We start from the raw sequence: 12,776 nt of genomic DNA on the forward strand, positions 1-12,776 counted from the left end.
ATGCTCAACTCATTTATGATACGAATATGTTTAATATAAAAAGGAAGGTGTATTTTGAAGAATTCAATTGTCTGGTCTGCAGAGAAACGCATTAGTAGTTACCAATAATACAATTCAGAGGTTGTCGTATCTTAAGAGTCCAAGTGCCAATGACATTACAAATGGAACAACTGCGTGAATTGTTGAAAATCATTTCTAGTGCTACATTGAACACTGGCGCAAGATTCCATTTGTCTTGAGGTAATCTGCGGTTTTAGATTGTAACGGTCCAAAATTGCAAGGACGAGCTCTTCTTTGCCGGCATTGTAACGCACGAACTTGTGTCGTTACTTACACATTGCATACAAGGATTTTGCAAAGGATTTCGCTAGGGGAGAATCAAAAACCTATTTCTAGAATAGCCCCAATCTAACCAATTTAGGCAAAAATAATCTTCCAATTTGAGAAATGTCACCAATAATATTTCCAATGTTCCTTCATCCATAAAAGGCCAAACCAAATAATTCTTTCAGGTTGCCAAATGTTCGTTCTCCCTCAATACTTCACTGCTTGGCATAGTTGATCTCCATTTTAGGGCTAGAACACTGCGAAGGATCTTTGTGACAGGTCTGTTGTTGTAATATTTCTCATTCACACAAAGTGCGAAAGTGGTCTTCACATTTACAATTGCTATTGCTATTAGGGGTATGTAGTGGGTCGGTTGTAGGAAATTTGTTTCGATCTGGTAAAGTAAAATGTTTGTCGTAACTCTACATTTATGCAGATATGAATTGAGCCGAATCAACTTCTACAATTGCTTGTGTTTTTAATGTGTTGAAGGATTTATAACTGTCCTCAATTGATTCAAGTATTTCTCTACTTGGAGCAACTCTTCATTTTAGTATGCTGTGAACAAGAAATTTGGTTTGTCCTGAAGTCTAGTGTTACAGAAGGAACTGCTAAACATCTAAAAGTAATGGCTTAGCATTATTTGATTGCACTTGCACTCATAAGGAATATCTTGAAAGTAATGACACCTACTCAGAATCCTATAACATATGTACTCAAGAGGATTGGAGCACAAAGAATTGTATGAACTGTTGACACAAGACATCTTTCAAAGAAAGATATTCGGATTCCAAGAAATGCCCATACATTGCATGTTACATCCCAAAATTTTGACCTATTTAAAATTTTATTATAGCCATTGAGATGATTAGTTAAAAACTATTGTTTTTCCCTGTTCATGTGAAAAGGGTAGTTATATGTAACCGTTATTTCATATGAATTTGGTTGTTATCAATTATTATGTATAATCGTTTATTGATGATGGTAGTTAGCCATTGCTTGTCATATGTTGATGATGGTAGTTAGTCGTTACTTGTCATATGTTGACAATAGTCGTTACTTGTCATATGTTGACAATGGTAGTTAGCAGTTGCTTGTTTTCTGAATGATAGCAATTAACTAATTTCTTTACTACTATTGATGTTATATGTTGATATGGATTTATCATGAGAACTTGTTATTATTGTGGAAAATGTTGCACGGGTGGTTGCAAGAGCAAACGAAGGGGGGAAGCATTGCTTAACGAGATCTACGAAATGGGGCACTACCTTAGTCCATTTGTCTAATCGACAGGTATGACCTCTAACTATCTTGGTAAGGACCTAGCAACTGCATCACAGGGTACATACATTGGACGTGCATGAGCTATTTGGACAATCAATAAAGCATCAAATATTTAAACATAATCAAAATGTGTACCTTTAAATGGTTTATGTTGGTACTCTCATCATTTCATTATATGTGTGTGTGTCTGTGCACATAAGTATAAAAGTATAGTGCCACCATAGTATTAAATTATTGAAGCTCGTCTCTATTAACATACATATACATGTATATATGCATATACATTGAGAGGATATGAAGATAAAATAATCTCCCAAATATGCACGTATATAGATGTGTATCCTAATAGGTATAACCTTGGACACAATAATAATACGATGACACCATTCGAAAATAACATATCTATGTGCAAATATATATATATATATATATATATATATATATATATATATATATATATCATGGTTACCAGGAGACCCCGTCTCCTACACCTAGGGACGCGTCTCAGAGACCCCAGTACCGAAGACACGTCTCTAGGTACCGGAGACGTCCCCAAAAATGTTTGGATGCAAAAGGTTTTGGTTGCCATCTCCAAAGTCCCCCAACCAACAATTGATGTCTCCCACCAAAAATATTGAGCATAAGGCATCATAAAACTCCTAAATCTTATCCTCTATCATCACCCCTTAAAAATTTGTTATTACTTATATCATATATGTTAGTAATTATAATGATAGCCACTATAGTTTTCCAATCAATTTGCTTAATTACCTCTAGAAAGACTTGTCAATGATGTATAATTATTTCTTTATTAAACAACAATTAACGTCTCCAAGTACTCCCATCTCCTATTTTTGAAAATTAGCCGTACAAGTACCAGTACCAGTCTCCAAGGTTTCCAAGTACCCCAGTCTCTTGGTAACCTTGATATATATATATATATATATATATATATATATATATATATATATATATATATATATATATATATATATATATAAAACTCTTTATAAGGAGTCCTTAGAATTCTTATAATTATAATTATAAGTCTCTATAAGAGACGAGGAGTGCACTTGGCATTTTCCTTCTTTTGAATCGGTGAACCAAGAAGCCGATAATCTTCTTGTAACTACTAACAAGAGTCGCAGCGTCTATTCGAGCCATCCATATTGTTCTCATTATATATAAGCTCAAGAGTATGTTTGGTAGAGATCATCGATACTATTGTTCTTCCCCATTCCTTCTTCTCTTTTTCTTTCCTTACTGTTATGGCCGATATTGGAGTGAAACCGAACCACTATTCCTATTATTAAAGGGTCTCCGCAATCTGAAATCGGCATTGGCGAATCAGACTTTCGAGAGTCGACCATTTAGAGTTAATCAAGATCCATTTCTTCATTGATCAGGTTATGTGAATAGTTTTTCTAATCTTTATTTTGGTATATGTACTGCATCCGAAAATATAGATGCAAAATAGTTTCAAGGATTTTCAATGAGCAATGCTTAGCTGAAAAGTAAATTAAGTCTATCGAATAGTTCATTCGATCAAGCACACCAAGTTACCTAACCATGTTAAGTCTGAACCAAATACATATATCATGCTATGATTTCCATCTTGAATCAGCTTGTCTTCAATCCGAATTTTAATCCTCTGAAATATCGTAAGAGAAGTCCTTGAGTCTTAAGGACGGCTTCATGCCAGTACTAAAATATTATTTTCCATCAACTAAGTTTCAACAAATGAATTGATATCCTCTATGAATAGACACCTAAGACTCACCCGGGTGGTTGGCCAAGAAAGATAGTGAAGAGGTGGAAAGAAAGTTCTGCAAGAAAGAGAAAAAGAAATCAGAATTGATATGATAATTTTATTTCTTTTAAAGAACTAATCAATAGCTCATGCATGTCTATCTAGATTACCTTGTTGTCAAGTCGAGCAGTGGTGATCGGGTATTAGAAACCCATCCAAAAATCTTGGCCAAGATCGTTGAAGGCATGCTTGCCTTCTATAGATCACATGATGTTAGTGGCACCAGTTAATCAAACATGCCCGTCTATTACTAAGCAAACATTCTAAATATCTGTATTGCTCAGATGGTTAGACTAATAGTGCCCCAAGCCTAGTCCTAGGGTAGGGAGGGTCTTTCTTATCAAAAGATTGTGTGGGGACTGATGTGGTCTGCAGTTGGAAGGTTATGCCTAAGCTAATGCTTCTCCTCTTATCCGAAAGCTGAGGCTTGCACAACCATCACTAGACTCTCCAATTAGATTTTGTATGTTCTACCATCCTTTACTATGCATTTACTTTCTCTCATGAATATCGAATATCATACAATTAATGATAATGATTTAAGTTCTTTCTGTAATTATGATAGAAATCAGTTATTTCAGTTGGTTGTTATTTCAATTGAATGTTAATTCAGTTAATTTCACATGAAATGGAATTAAAGATGTTCACTTTGGTAAATTGGTTTAAGTATTGTTTTAATATCTGTTCTTAATTCAAAATATAGCTCTATCTTTTTAGTTAAGAAAATTTGTTTGTTACACTACAGCGATTCATTGCTTAAACTGGACACTCAAGAAGCATTGGAACTTAAATTTTTTTGTAGAAAATACTTATAGAGTCACTAGTGTGCTGGCAATGTTAAAACTATGTTGTCCTAGATATATTCTCTTTTGGAGCTTTACAAAACTTTTGGGTTGCAGACTGTGGAAATTAGCACGTGTGCGCTTGTCAAAACGGGAGTTTTACCATTGAGAGTCTTTGACTTCCAACTTACAAGAAACACAACTGCACATTGGTTGTAGCTGAGTAAGGTGTACAGTATGCCCAGGATGCTTCATCATATCAGTTAAAGGGATCAAGCATCCTTGACGTTGGTAACAATGATACAATTTTGGAGGGACATCATTGCCAAGTTTTTCAGGTTTGAAGGTTTTCATGGTTTATGCTTCGGTTTGGTTGCATTATGCTGAAGAGCACAGCTATTGGGGGAAATTTCAAATGTTAGCTTTATGCTAAGGCAAACATATTAAAGTTGATAAAGGATTATAGATAAATAAATAAAGATTTTTAGTTCAATTCTAATCTGGGTGACTTCATCAAACTTTAAGATTTGTTGTCACAATAAGAGCAAGCAGCATTGTGTTTTCTTCCTTTGAAGCTTTTTTTAATGCCTCAAAAGGATTATTTGTGAAGGTAAGGAACTCTGTGTTATGAAACGTGAAATACTGGAACAGGAGTGATTGTAATTTATTGCAGTTAGAATTTCCAGTGAACATGGGTTAATATTGGTGCAACCATTTGTGGAAGAAACAAGAAACAGAACAATGGAAGATTTGAAAAACAATGTCTTTTTAGATGAATTTAATAATACTTTCAATGGCCCTCAACAAAGAAACTTGCAAAAGAAAAACAATTGGAATGGCCATACGTACTTGGGTTGCAACTAGAACACATGGAATCCTCTAATGATGTTCTCTCCAAATTAGAAGAGATGGAAACATATTTGACCAATGTAGAGCAGGCAGATTGTAGGCTCGCGAATTGGGCTTTACAACCTTCAATAGTTAACTTGGTCCAACCCAAGTTTATGGAACATCCACATAAAGATGTGAGGCTTGCAGTTGCCTCTTGTCTCAATGAGATTATGTGAATAACATCTCCTACAAAAGCCTACAATGATGTGGTGTTGAAGAAAGTTTTGCAGCTGATAGTAAAGAACTTGGAGGAGTTACATGAAGACAAAGACTCTGCTTTTAACAAAAGGGTTCAAATTTTGAATATTATGGCAGAGATGGGTTATTTTATATTATGATTGACCTTGAATGCAATGATTTAATTCTTCAGCTGTTAGAATGTTTCTTGTTGGAAATTAGGAGCTACCATTCAAGAAGTGTAAAGACTCACATGCACACTATTATATCTTCAATTCTTGATGGAGATGTTGAAATCTGAAAAAGGTTGTAGTCAACCTTGTTAGCCTTTTGGAGAGGGGAACATAGATATTGCAAAGGTCCATTTAAGTTGATGATCTCATCTGCAGCTTTCGAGCTTGTGGAGGAAGTAATTAAGCATAGAATCAACAAATTTCAAGATCGCATGACAGATAGTGAGCTGATCTCCATGGGTTTACCGGTTAAAGGGACTCCTATGAGACTTTATGGGAATAATAACAGTGAGGAGGAAGGTAAAGTAATTCAAAAGCGATGGGAAGAATATTGATAAGGAAAATACAAGTTTCTACGTTGGTAATTTCGAGGTTGGCCTTGATGAACATGTTGATGAGGTTGGTTCTACTCAAAGTAAAACCATGTTGAAATCTTTGAATGAGGAATGTTTGCATAAGAATGATGTCATAGCAGCAGCCTTACCTTTGCATTCAAATCAAAGGAGCAAGGAAATTAAGGCTTATGATTATATTCTTGAGAGGTGTGATGAACCATGTGTTTCTTATACACATGATATAAATTTGGAGGACCAATCCAAGATGACGTTGCAAGACAATGAGTTGTATCAACATGACAATAATGAGATGCATGCCTTAAAGAACCAATTGAAAGTTAGTGAGGACATGGTGGTGGCATCTTTGGTACGCTATGACAATACTCATAAGACAATTGAGGATCTCCATAGGAAGGCTCAAAGGGGAGTGGAAGGAGATTTACTTGTTGCTGACTTGCTGGCAATCAAAACAACTCTTGAAACTATGAAATCAGATTATTTATGTTTGCTTTCTGACAAGGAATATGTCCTTAAAGTTGCTGGAATATATGCTAATCAGTTGAGTTAAGGAAAGAATGAGATTGTGGAGCTCAACAGGGAACTTAAGGATACTCAGGACGCTTTGGTTGATACAAAGGTTGTTCTTCATGAAGCAAAAAATCAGGTTAGGGTCACAAATCAGACTAGGGTACATGAGAGTAAAGAGAGGCAGGAGTTTTTCCAAGAAGTAATTAATGAACTAGATAGCATTCAGAAGACTTATGACTTAGGTAGTTGTCCCAAGAGACAAAGTACCAAATTTTCAGATCGCATTCAGCTAGTAGACAACCCTTTGTTTGAAGCAGATCCTGATTGGATAATGGAGAATCTATTATTTGAGTCTGATGATGGCACACTCATTGATATTGGTCAGGAGTTCTGGATTGATATTTGTTGCAACCAAGAGGTTGTTGACTTGACAGAGGGCCATAACACTGATTACAAATCAGCCTTGGATAGAGATGTAGCGAGCACTATAGCAAGAGTGCATATAGTGAGAGGTGTAGTGTTGTGACAATTGAGCAGCTGGGATATTCCACCCATTATAGGCACAGAGCAGCAAGATATTACAAATAGTTGGGAAGGTGGATGGCCCTTTGTTTGTGGGACCCAAGAGGAACATTCCCATGGTTCGCAATGTTTCAAAGAGTTGGTCGCCACACAGTTGAGTTCCCACGATTATTTGACCCCAGTGGTGCTTATGATCTCAATTGGAGTGAGATTCTCAATTGGATTGAGGTTCTTCTTATATATGATGGTAGCACACGACAGGTTGTTCTGATTAAACATGCACATGGGTTGGTTTGGGATCCTGGCATTAGCACGCTTGATGCATTGTTATCAAGGGAAGATGGTGAATGGCTTTGCAGTTCTTAGTCCTTCGTTCATATCACAGTAGCACAGCGGATTGTCAAAGCATTATTCATGATGTCGATATGGGACCTAGGTATTGTGGTCACATGCTTGCAATTGTTTGAGGGCAAAAAATCTCGAGAGGGGAGGACTATAATGTCCCCTTTATCTGGGACATTAAAATCTAATAGCCCAATCCAATATATGACCTTTGAAGACTTATTATAGAATTATTAAGTCAGTTTTAATTAAAGGGAGTGAATAAGAGATGAGTGGCATGAGGGACAAGGACAAGAATACAGAAGCTGAAGTGTCACAGGTAGACAACCCTTTGTTTGAAGTAGATGCTGATTGGATAATGGAGAATTCACTATTTGAGTCTGATGATGGCACACTCGTTGATATTGGTCAAGAGTTCTGGATTGATACTTGTTGCAACCAAGAGGCTGTTGACTTGAAAGAGGGCCATAACACTGATTACAAATCAGCCTTGGATAGATATGTGGTGAGCACTATAGCTAGAGTGAAGACAGTGAGAGGTGCAGCATTGTGGTTGGGATATTCCACCCATTATGGGCACAAATCAGCAAGATATTACAAATAGTTGGGAAGGTGGATGGCCCTTTTGTTTGTGGGATCCAGGAGGAACATTCTCATGGTTCGTAATGTTTTAAAGAGTTGGTTGGCACAAAGTTGAGTTCCCACAATTATTTGACCCCAGTGGTGCTTATGATCTCAATTGGAGTGAGATTCTCAATCAGATTGAGGATCTTCTTATATATGATTGTAGCACACGACAGGTTGTTTTGATTAAACATGCACCTAGGTTGGCTTGGGATCCTGGCATTAGCACGCTTGATGCATTGTTATCAAGGGAAGACAGTGAATGGCTTTGCAATTCTCAGTCCTTCGTTCATATCACAATAGCACAACGGATTGTCAAAGCATATTCATGATGTCAATATGGGACCCACGTATCGTGGTCACATGCTTGCAGTTGTTTGAGGGCAAACAATCTCGAGAGGGGAGGACTGTAATGTCCCCTTTATCTAGGACATTAAAAACTAATAGGCCAATCCAAAATATGACCTTTAATGACTTAATACAGAATTATTAAGTCAATTTTAATTAAAGGGAGTGAATAAGAGATGAGTGGCATGAGGGACAGGGACAAGAATGCAGAAGCTGAAGTGTCACAGGTTGGGTCTTTAAAAGGCGAAGAAGAAGCTCATTTCTATATTCTTGGTTTATGATTCAAATTTCAGTCTCTCTCTTGAGAGAGTTATTTGGAAAGCTTTAGCTTTCATCCAAATTGAGGACGTAAACCCTCATGTCGGTAAAAAATGGATGCAAACCCATTGTCAGTGGAGACATCACACCAGTTGTCTCGCATGTGCTTACAGCTTCTTTTCTTAGCATTCCAATTTGATTATAAAACTGTGTTTAAGATTGGATTTTACAATGCTAGTTATTGTATTGCTGATGTATAATGCAATAACATATTCTGACGTATTTTATGAGAATCTATTGGTTTATATTGTTGATTTATTTTGCATCTTCATTTGTTTATGTTCTGAAAATTTATTCTAATGAAAGTATTGGGAAAATATCCTTTCGGGATACTACAATGCAACCAAAGATTATATTGCACAAAAATAAGATCATTGAAGCATTTCTAAGCGAACTTATTCCTCTTCTTCGTGTGGATAGCCTCAAACAAGCTCCAATTACACTTGCAACTAGATGAACTTCAAATCTTCACTCCACACCAAAGTGTTGCAAATAACCTCATGGAAGGTTGGGAGGGTTTGTTTTCACAAGGAGAAGAAGAAATCAGTCAAAATGAGATTTGAACGATTTTATTTTTTTTGCATCCCAAGTGTTGGTTCCCAAAACCGCAGATTGGACATCCAAAAGCTTGTCAATTCTCCAACAAGATTCTACAATCAGTTCTAGCCAATGAACGAGAGTCGCCTTGATTCCCCTGTACTTTAGGCTCCACTACACCCAAGCGGATAGACCTTCACTTCAAATGCTAACTGATTGGTTCAAGGCTTTCTTATAGCAAATTTACACTTTGGAGTTCTCCGGCTAGCAAGCTCTTTGAACTCAATTAATATGGAGTTATGTGATAAATTTGAAATTAATGTTTTGCATAAGGTTTTTAACAATGGATTTGAGGTTTGTAAGAAGTTATAGATTTTATGACTTCAAATATAAATCCAATACTTCAATGATAAAAGGACCAGTGTTTTAGCTTATTTGGGCAACAGAATCAACAACAATGAAGATTATAACATACAACTTTATAATGTTCTATGCACATAAACTATAAATAGTTTAATAATCAAGACATGACGAATCAAATATATATATGCAATTCTAAACTAGTCCAGACTGTGCTTTAACTCCTTAGGTTGGGGAGACAGAATAGACATAGATTCGGAAACAGTTAAATATTTCACAATATCTGTAATGTTCGATTGCGCTTTAACTCCTAAGGTTAGGGAGACAGACTGGACACAGATCCGGAAACAAATAAATATTTCACAACATCTGTGATGATCAAGTTTAAAATGCCATAGATGACCTAGTATACTTATCTGACATAAATTGCTTACAAAAAAAAATTAATGATTATTAAGGACCAATCAACTGCAATTTAATTGTCCATGACATTCAAATAATCAAAAAGCAAAGGCTAAATCATTGAAATATAATATTAGAATATATTACAAAGTCATATTCTGCTCCTTATTCCTCCAGACAAATAAATATATGAATATCTCTTCTTTCAAATGTTTTTGTCAAATATATCTTGTTTTTTTAATCTGCACTCTACCTCTCTATTTTTCATTCTTTATATTTTAACAATAAAGGAACATGATTCTTCAATTTGAAAGATCACTTCTCAAAAAATAGGCCACGCCTCCTTTAATATTAATGATATTTCTTCTTAAATAATTGATAACTAAATCTCCCTTGATTATATTTTCTTCTTTTCTAAGTACTCTCAAAACATTGGACTTAAGTTTGTATTTTTTAAATATTGTCACCGCTGGGATTAGTTTCTCAATCTTCCCCACTCCTAAACATCTTGTTTATTAAATAAACACATTATAATTCATTTTGAAATTAAGGGTGATGTTGAAAGTACGCAATGGAATTTTTGTACTGCTGTTTTGAATCATTCATGGAAGCCATTTTAGGTTCTAGGCATATTTGAAGGCATTTTCTTTATACAAACTGGAGATTGCATTTGACAAAAGGAGAGTACAATCATTTGCAAGACCCATCCCTAACAATCTTCGAACATCTGCATAGGCAAATTTCGTTCTTATACTCACCACAGTCACTATATGCGAACTTGACATTGGATTCCTGTGACACAATCATCCCTATTCTGCTCATTTCAAGGCATCTATTTCCCATCATAGGTTCCGCTTCAGACAACCACTTCTCTTAATTAACGATAACTGAAGGCTTTTAGGGGAGGTCCCCATTGGGCTGCTAAGCTTAATTTGGCTAGCAGCCACTGCTTTACATTTTAAGGAACCTTTTATGAGCAGGTGGCTCCATGGAATTTTGAAATCTGCTTATTTTTCCTACTTATTTTGCCTGCTTACTTTTTTTAAGTAATGTGTCATCAAAATATATTTTTATATCAATATAAAATGGAAGGAGAAAATCAGAGGGAAACATAAAATTGAGGGAAGAAACATTATGAAGACACCTGGCCTTTTTTTCAGGATGCAGTTGCTGCTTAACTTCAGCCCCTCCTATTTTCAATAGCTTTATTTGTAATTGTTAAGTAGCTGCTGCTCCACGAAAACAGGAGAAGGTTCCAAATTATCCTTTTCTGCTGATTAAGAATTTGCATGGGGACATTTTAATGCTTATTTTTAAGCAGAATATAGAGTTAAGCAGCCGCATGCGGACATGGGGTTAGATGATAATTTATATGCAATGTTGAGAATCCATATTTCATTGGGGTGTATATGATACAGTCTTGGTCAATAAATACTGACTTGTCCATATTTTGCGTGTCTTCGATTTTGCAATTATCTATTCATGATCATCAATTCATATCCTTCCGATACTGAAGGTTGTCTATATTGTTTACATGTAGATCATTTGACTTATCTCCAGGCACTGTAGACTGTCGCATTTATATATCTCAGAGGGAAATTCGAAAATAATCATCAGCATGTGGCCATTGAAGAAGGCATGATGAATTGATGTGCATGTAGAATATATTCATTGGTAACATAGCACTCGGTATTTCTTTCTTGCCATTTACTCCAAAATCTTGATTCCATATCCACCGAGCCTCCACATCCATTGGTCTATTTTTTATCGCAGACATAAGAGTGGCTTTAAATAAACATGTCTATCTTTAATTTTTCGGCAGAAGATTATTGGGCATATCATACAAATGTAATCAGTGGTGCTTTGACGTCTTCTACTATTTCAATCTGAAAACACTTACTTCAAGGCCATTCGTTGTGTAACTCCAGACCTCACATGAAGCAGGCTCGAGTTTGATACAGGAGAATGATTATCATGAGAATCCAGATTTCTGTGTGGTCCAACTGTTCATGGAGATGAAGAATTCGGAGAGGATGGGAATTGGAATCTGGGAGATGTCAAGGATAGAAAAGGAGAATGGGACTGTGACTTCTTAGAGCAAGTAGGGAGATCGATGCAGTCCATTTCCATGAACTAATTAATCAAATTAACTTGGACTTTGATCCTCGTGGTCACACAATCCTTTTTTACCATCTTAGGAAAATAGGAGTACACAAAGCAATGAAACTTTTTCAAGAAATTGCAATCTAACCGATCTCTATGCCTACTGAATTGTTTTTCATATTTTGGGTTTCCTTCGCCAATAGTAAGATTGGCGAATAACTGCATATCTATCCAGGTCTATTGAATCTTTCCATGATTTTTTCGTTGACAAGGCAGAACTTTCAAAAGACCTTGCAAGGTTTTGTGAATGTTATATTCCTGAATTGCATGACGGATATAGCTCTGTTTCTTTTCCAAATCATACTGGTTCCTCTCTCTAAGTGCCAGGTCCTCCTCTGATGTTCCAAGTTCACTGTTACTTCTTTTAACCCTGGAACAGGCCAACTCTGAAATGGATTCATAACAACTGCAGAATGTAAACCTCATTCGAATTTGCTTTCAATATCCATGCATTAATCTGTGCAACTGTTATCTGCTATGAAGCTCCAAGACTGGTGCTTAAGCTTCCTTTTCCATATTCTTCTGATCATGACCTTCTAGTATTTTGAAACATATTATTTGAATATAAGTAGAGGGTAAGATCTAAAGATTTTCTCTTTGCCATGGTGCTTGGGACTCTAAAAATTTGCCAAAATTTAGAGTTCCATCACTAGGTATTATATTCTTTTGTTGCTGAGTTTTTACCAAGAACTTGGCAACTTTTTGTGCTGAGTGAATGGTTTAAATATACGTGAAATTTTAGTAATCAGCGAGAATTTCACTAAACGGAATCAACAACTATTTTTCCCAATAT

At 35.9% G+C, this 12,776-nt stretch overlaps 1 protein-coding gene across 10 annotated transcripts in view; it reads right to left on the reverse strand.

The window, feature by feature from the left end:
• LOC149573299 (Cytidine/deoxycytidylate deaminase family protein) overlaps positions 1-12,776 on the reverse strand; it is a 235,551-nt gene that overhangs the window by 102,767 nt on the left and 120,008 nt on the right. The window lies entirely within an intron of this gene.

The sequence above is a fragment of the Cupressus sempervirens genome, chromosome 2, assembly GCF_028749045.1.
Source record: "Cupressus sempervirens isolate cs-2001-9-10 chromosome 2, ASM2874904v1, whole genome shotgun sequence".
In the NCBI taxonomy this organism is placed as follows: Eukaryota; Viridiplantae; Streptophyta; class Pinopsida; order Cupressales; family Cupressaceae; genus Cupressus; species Cupressus sempervirens.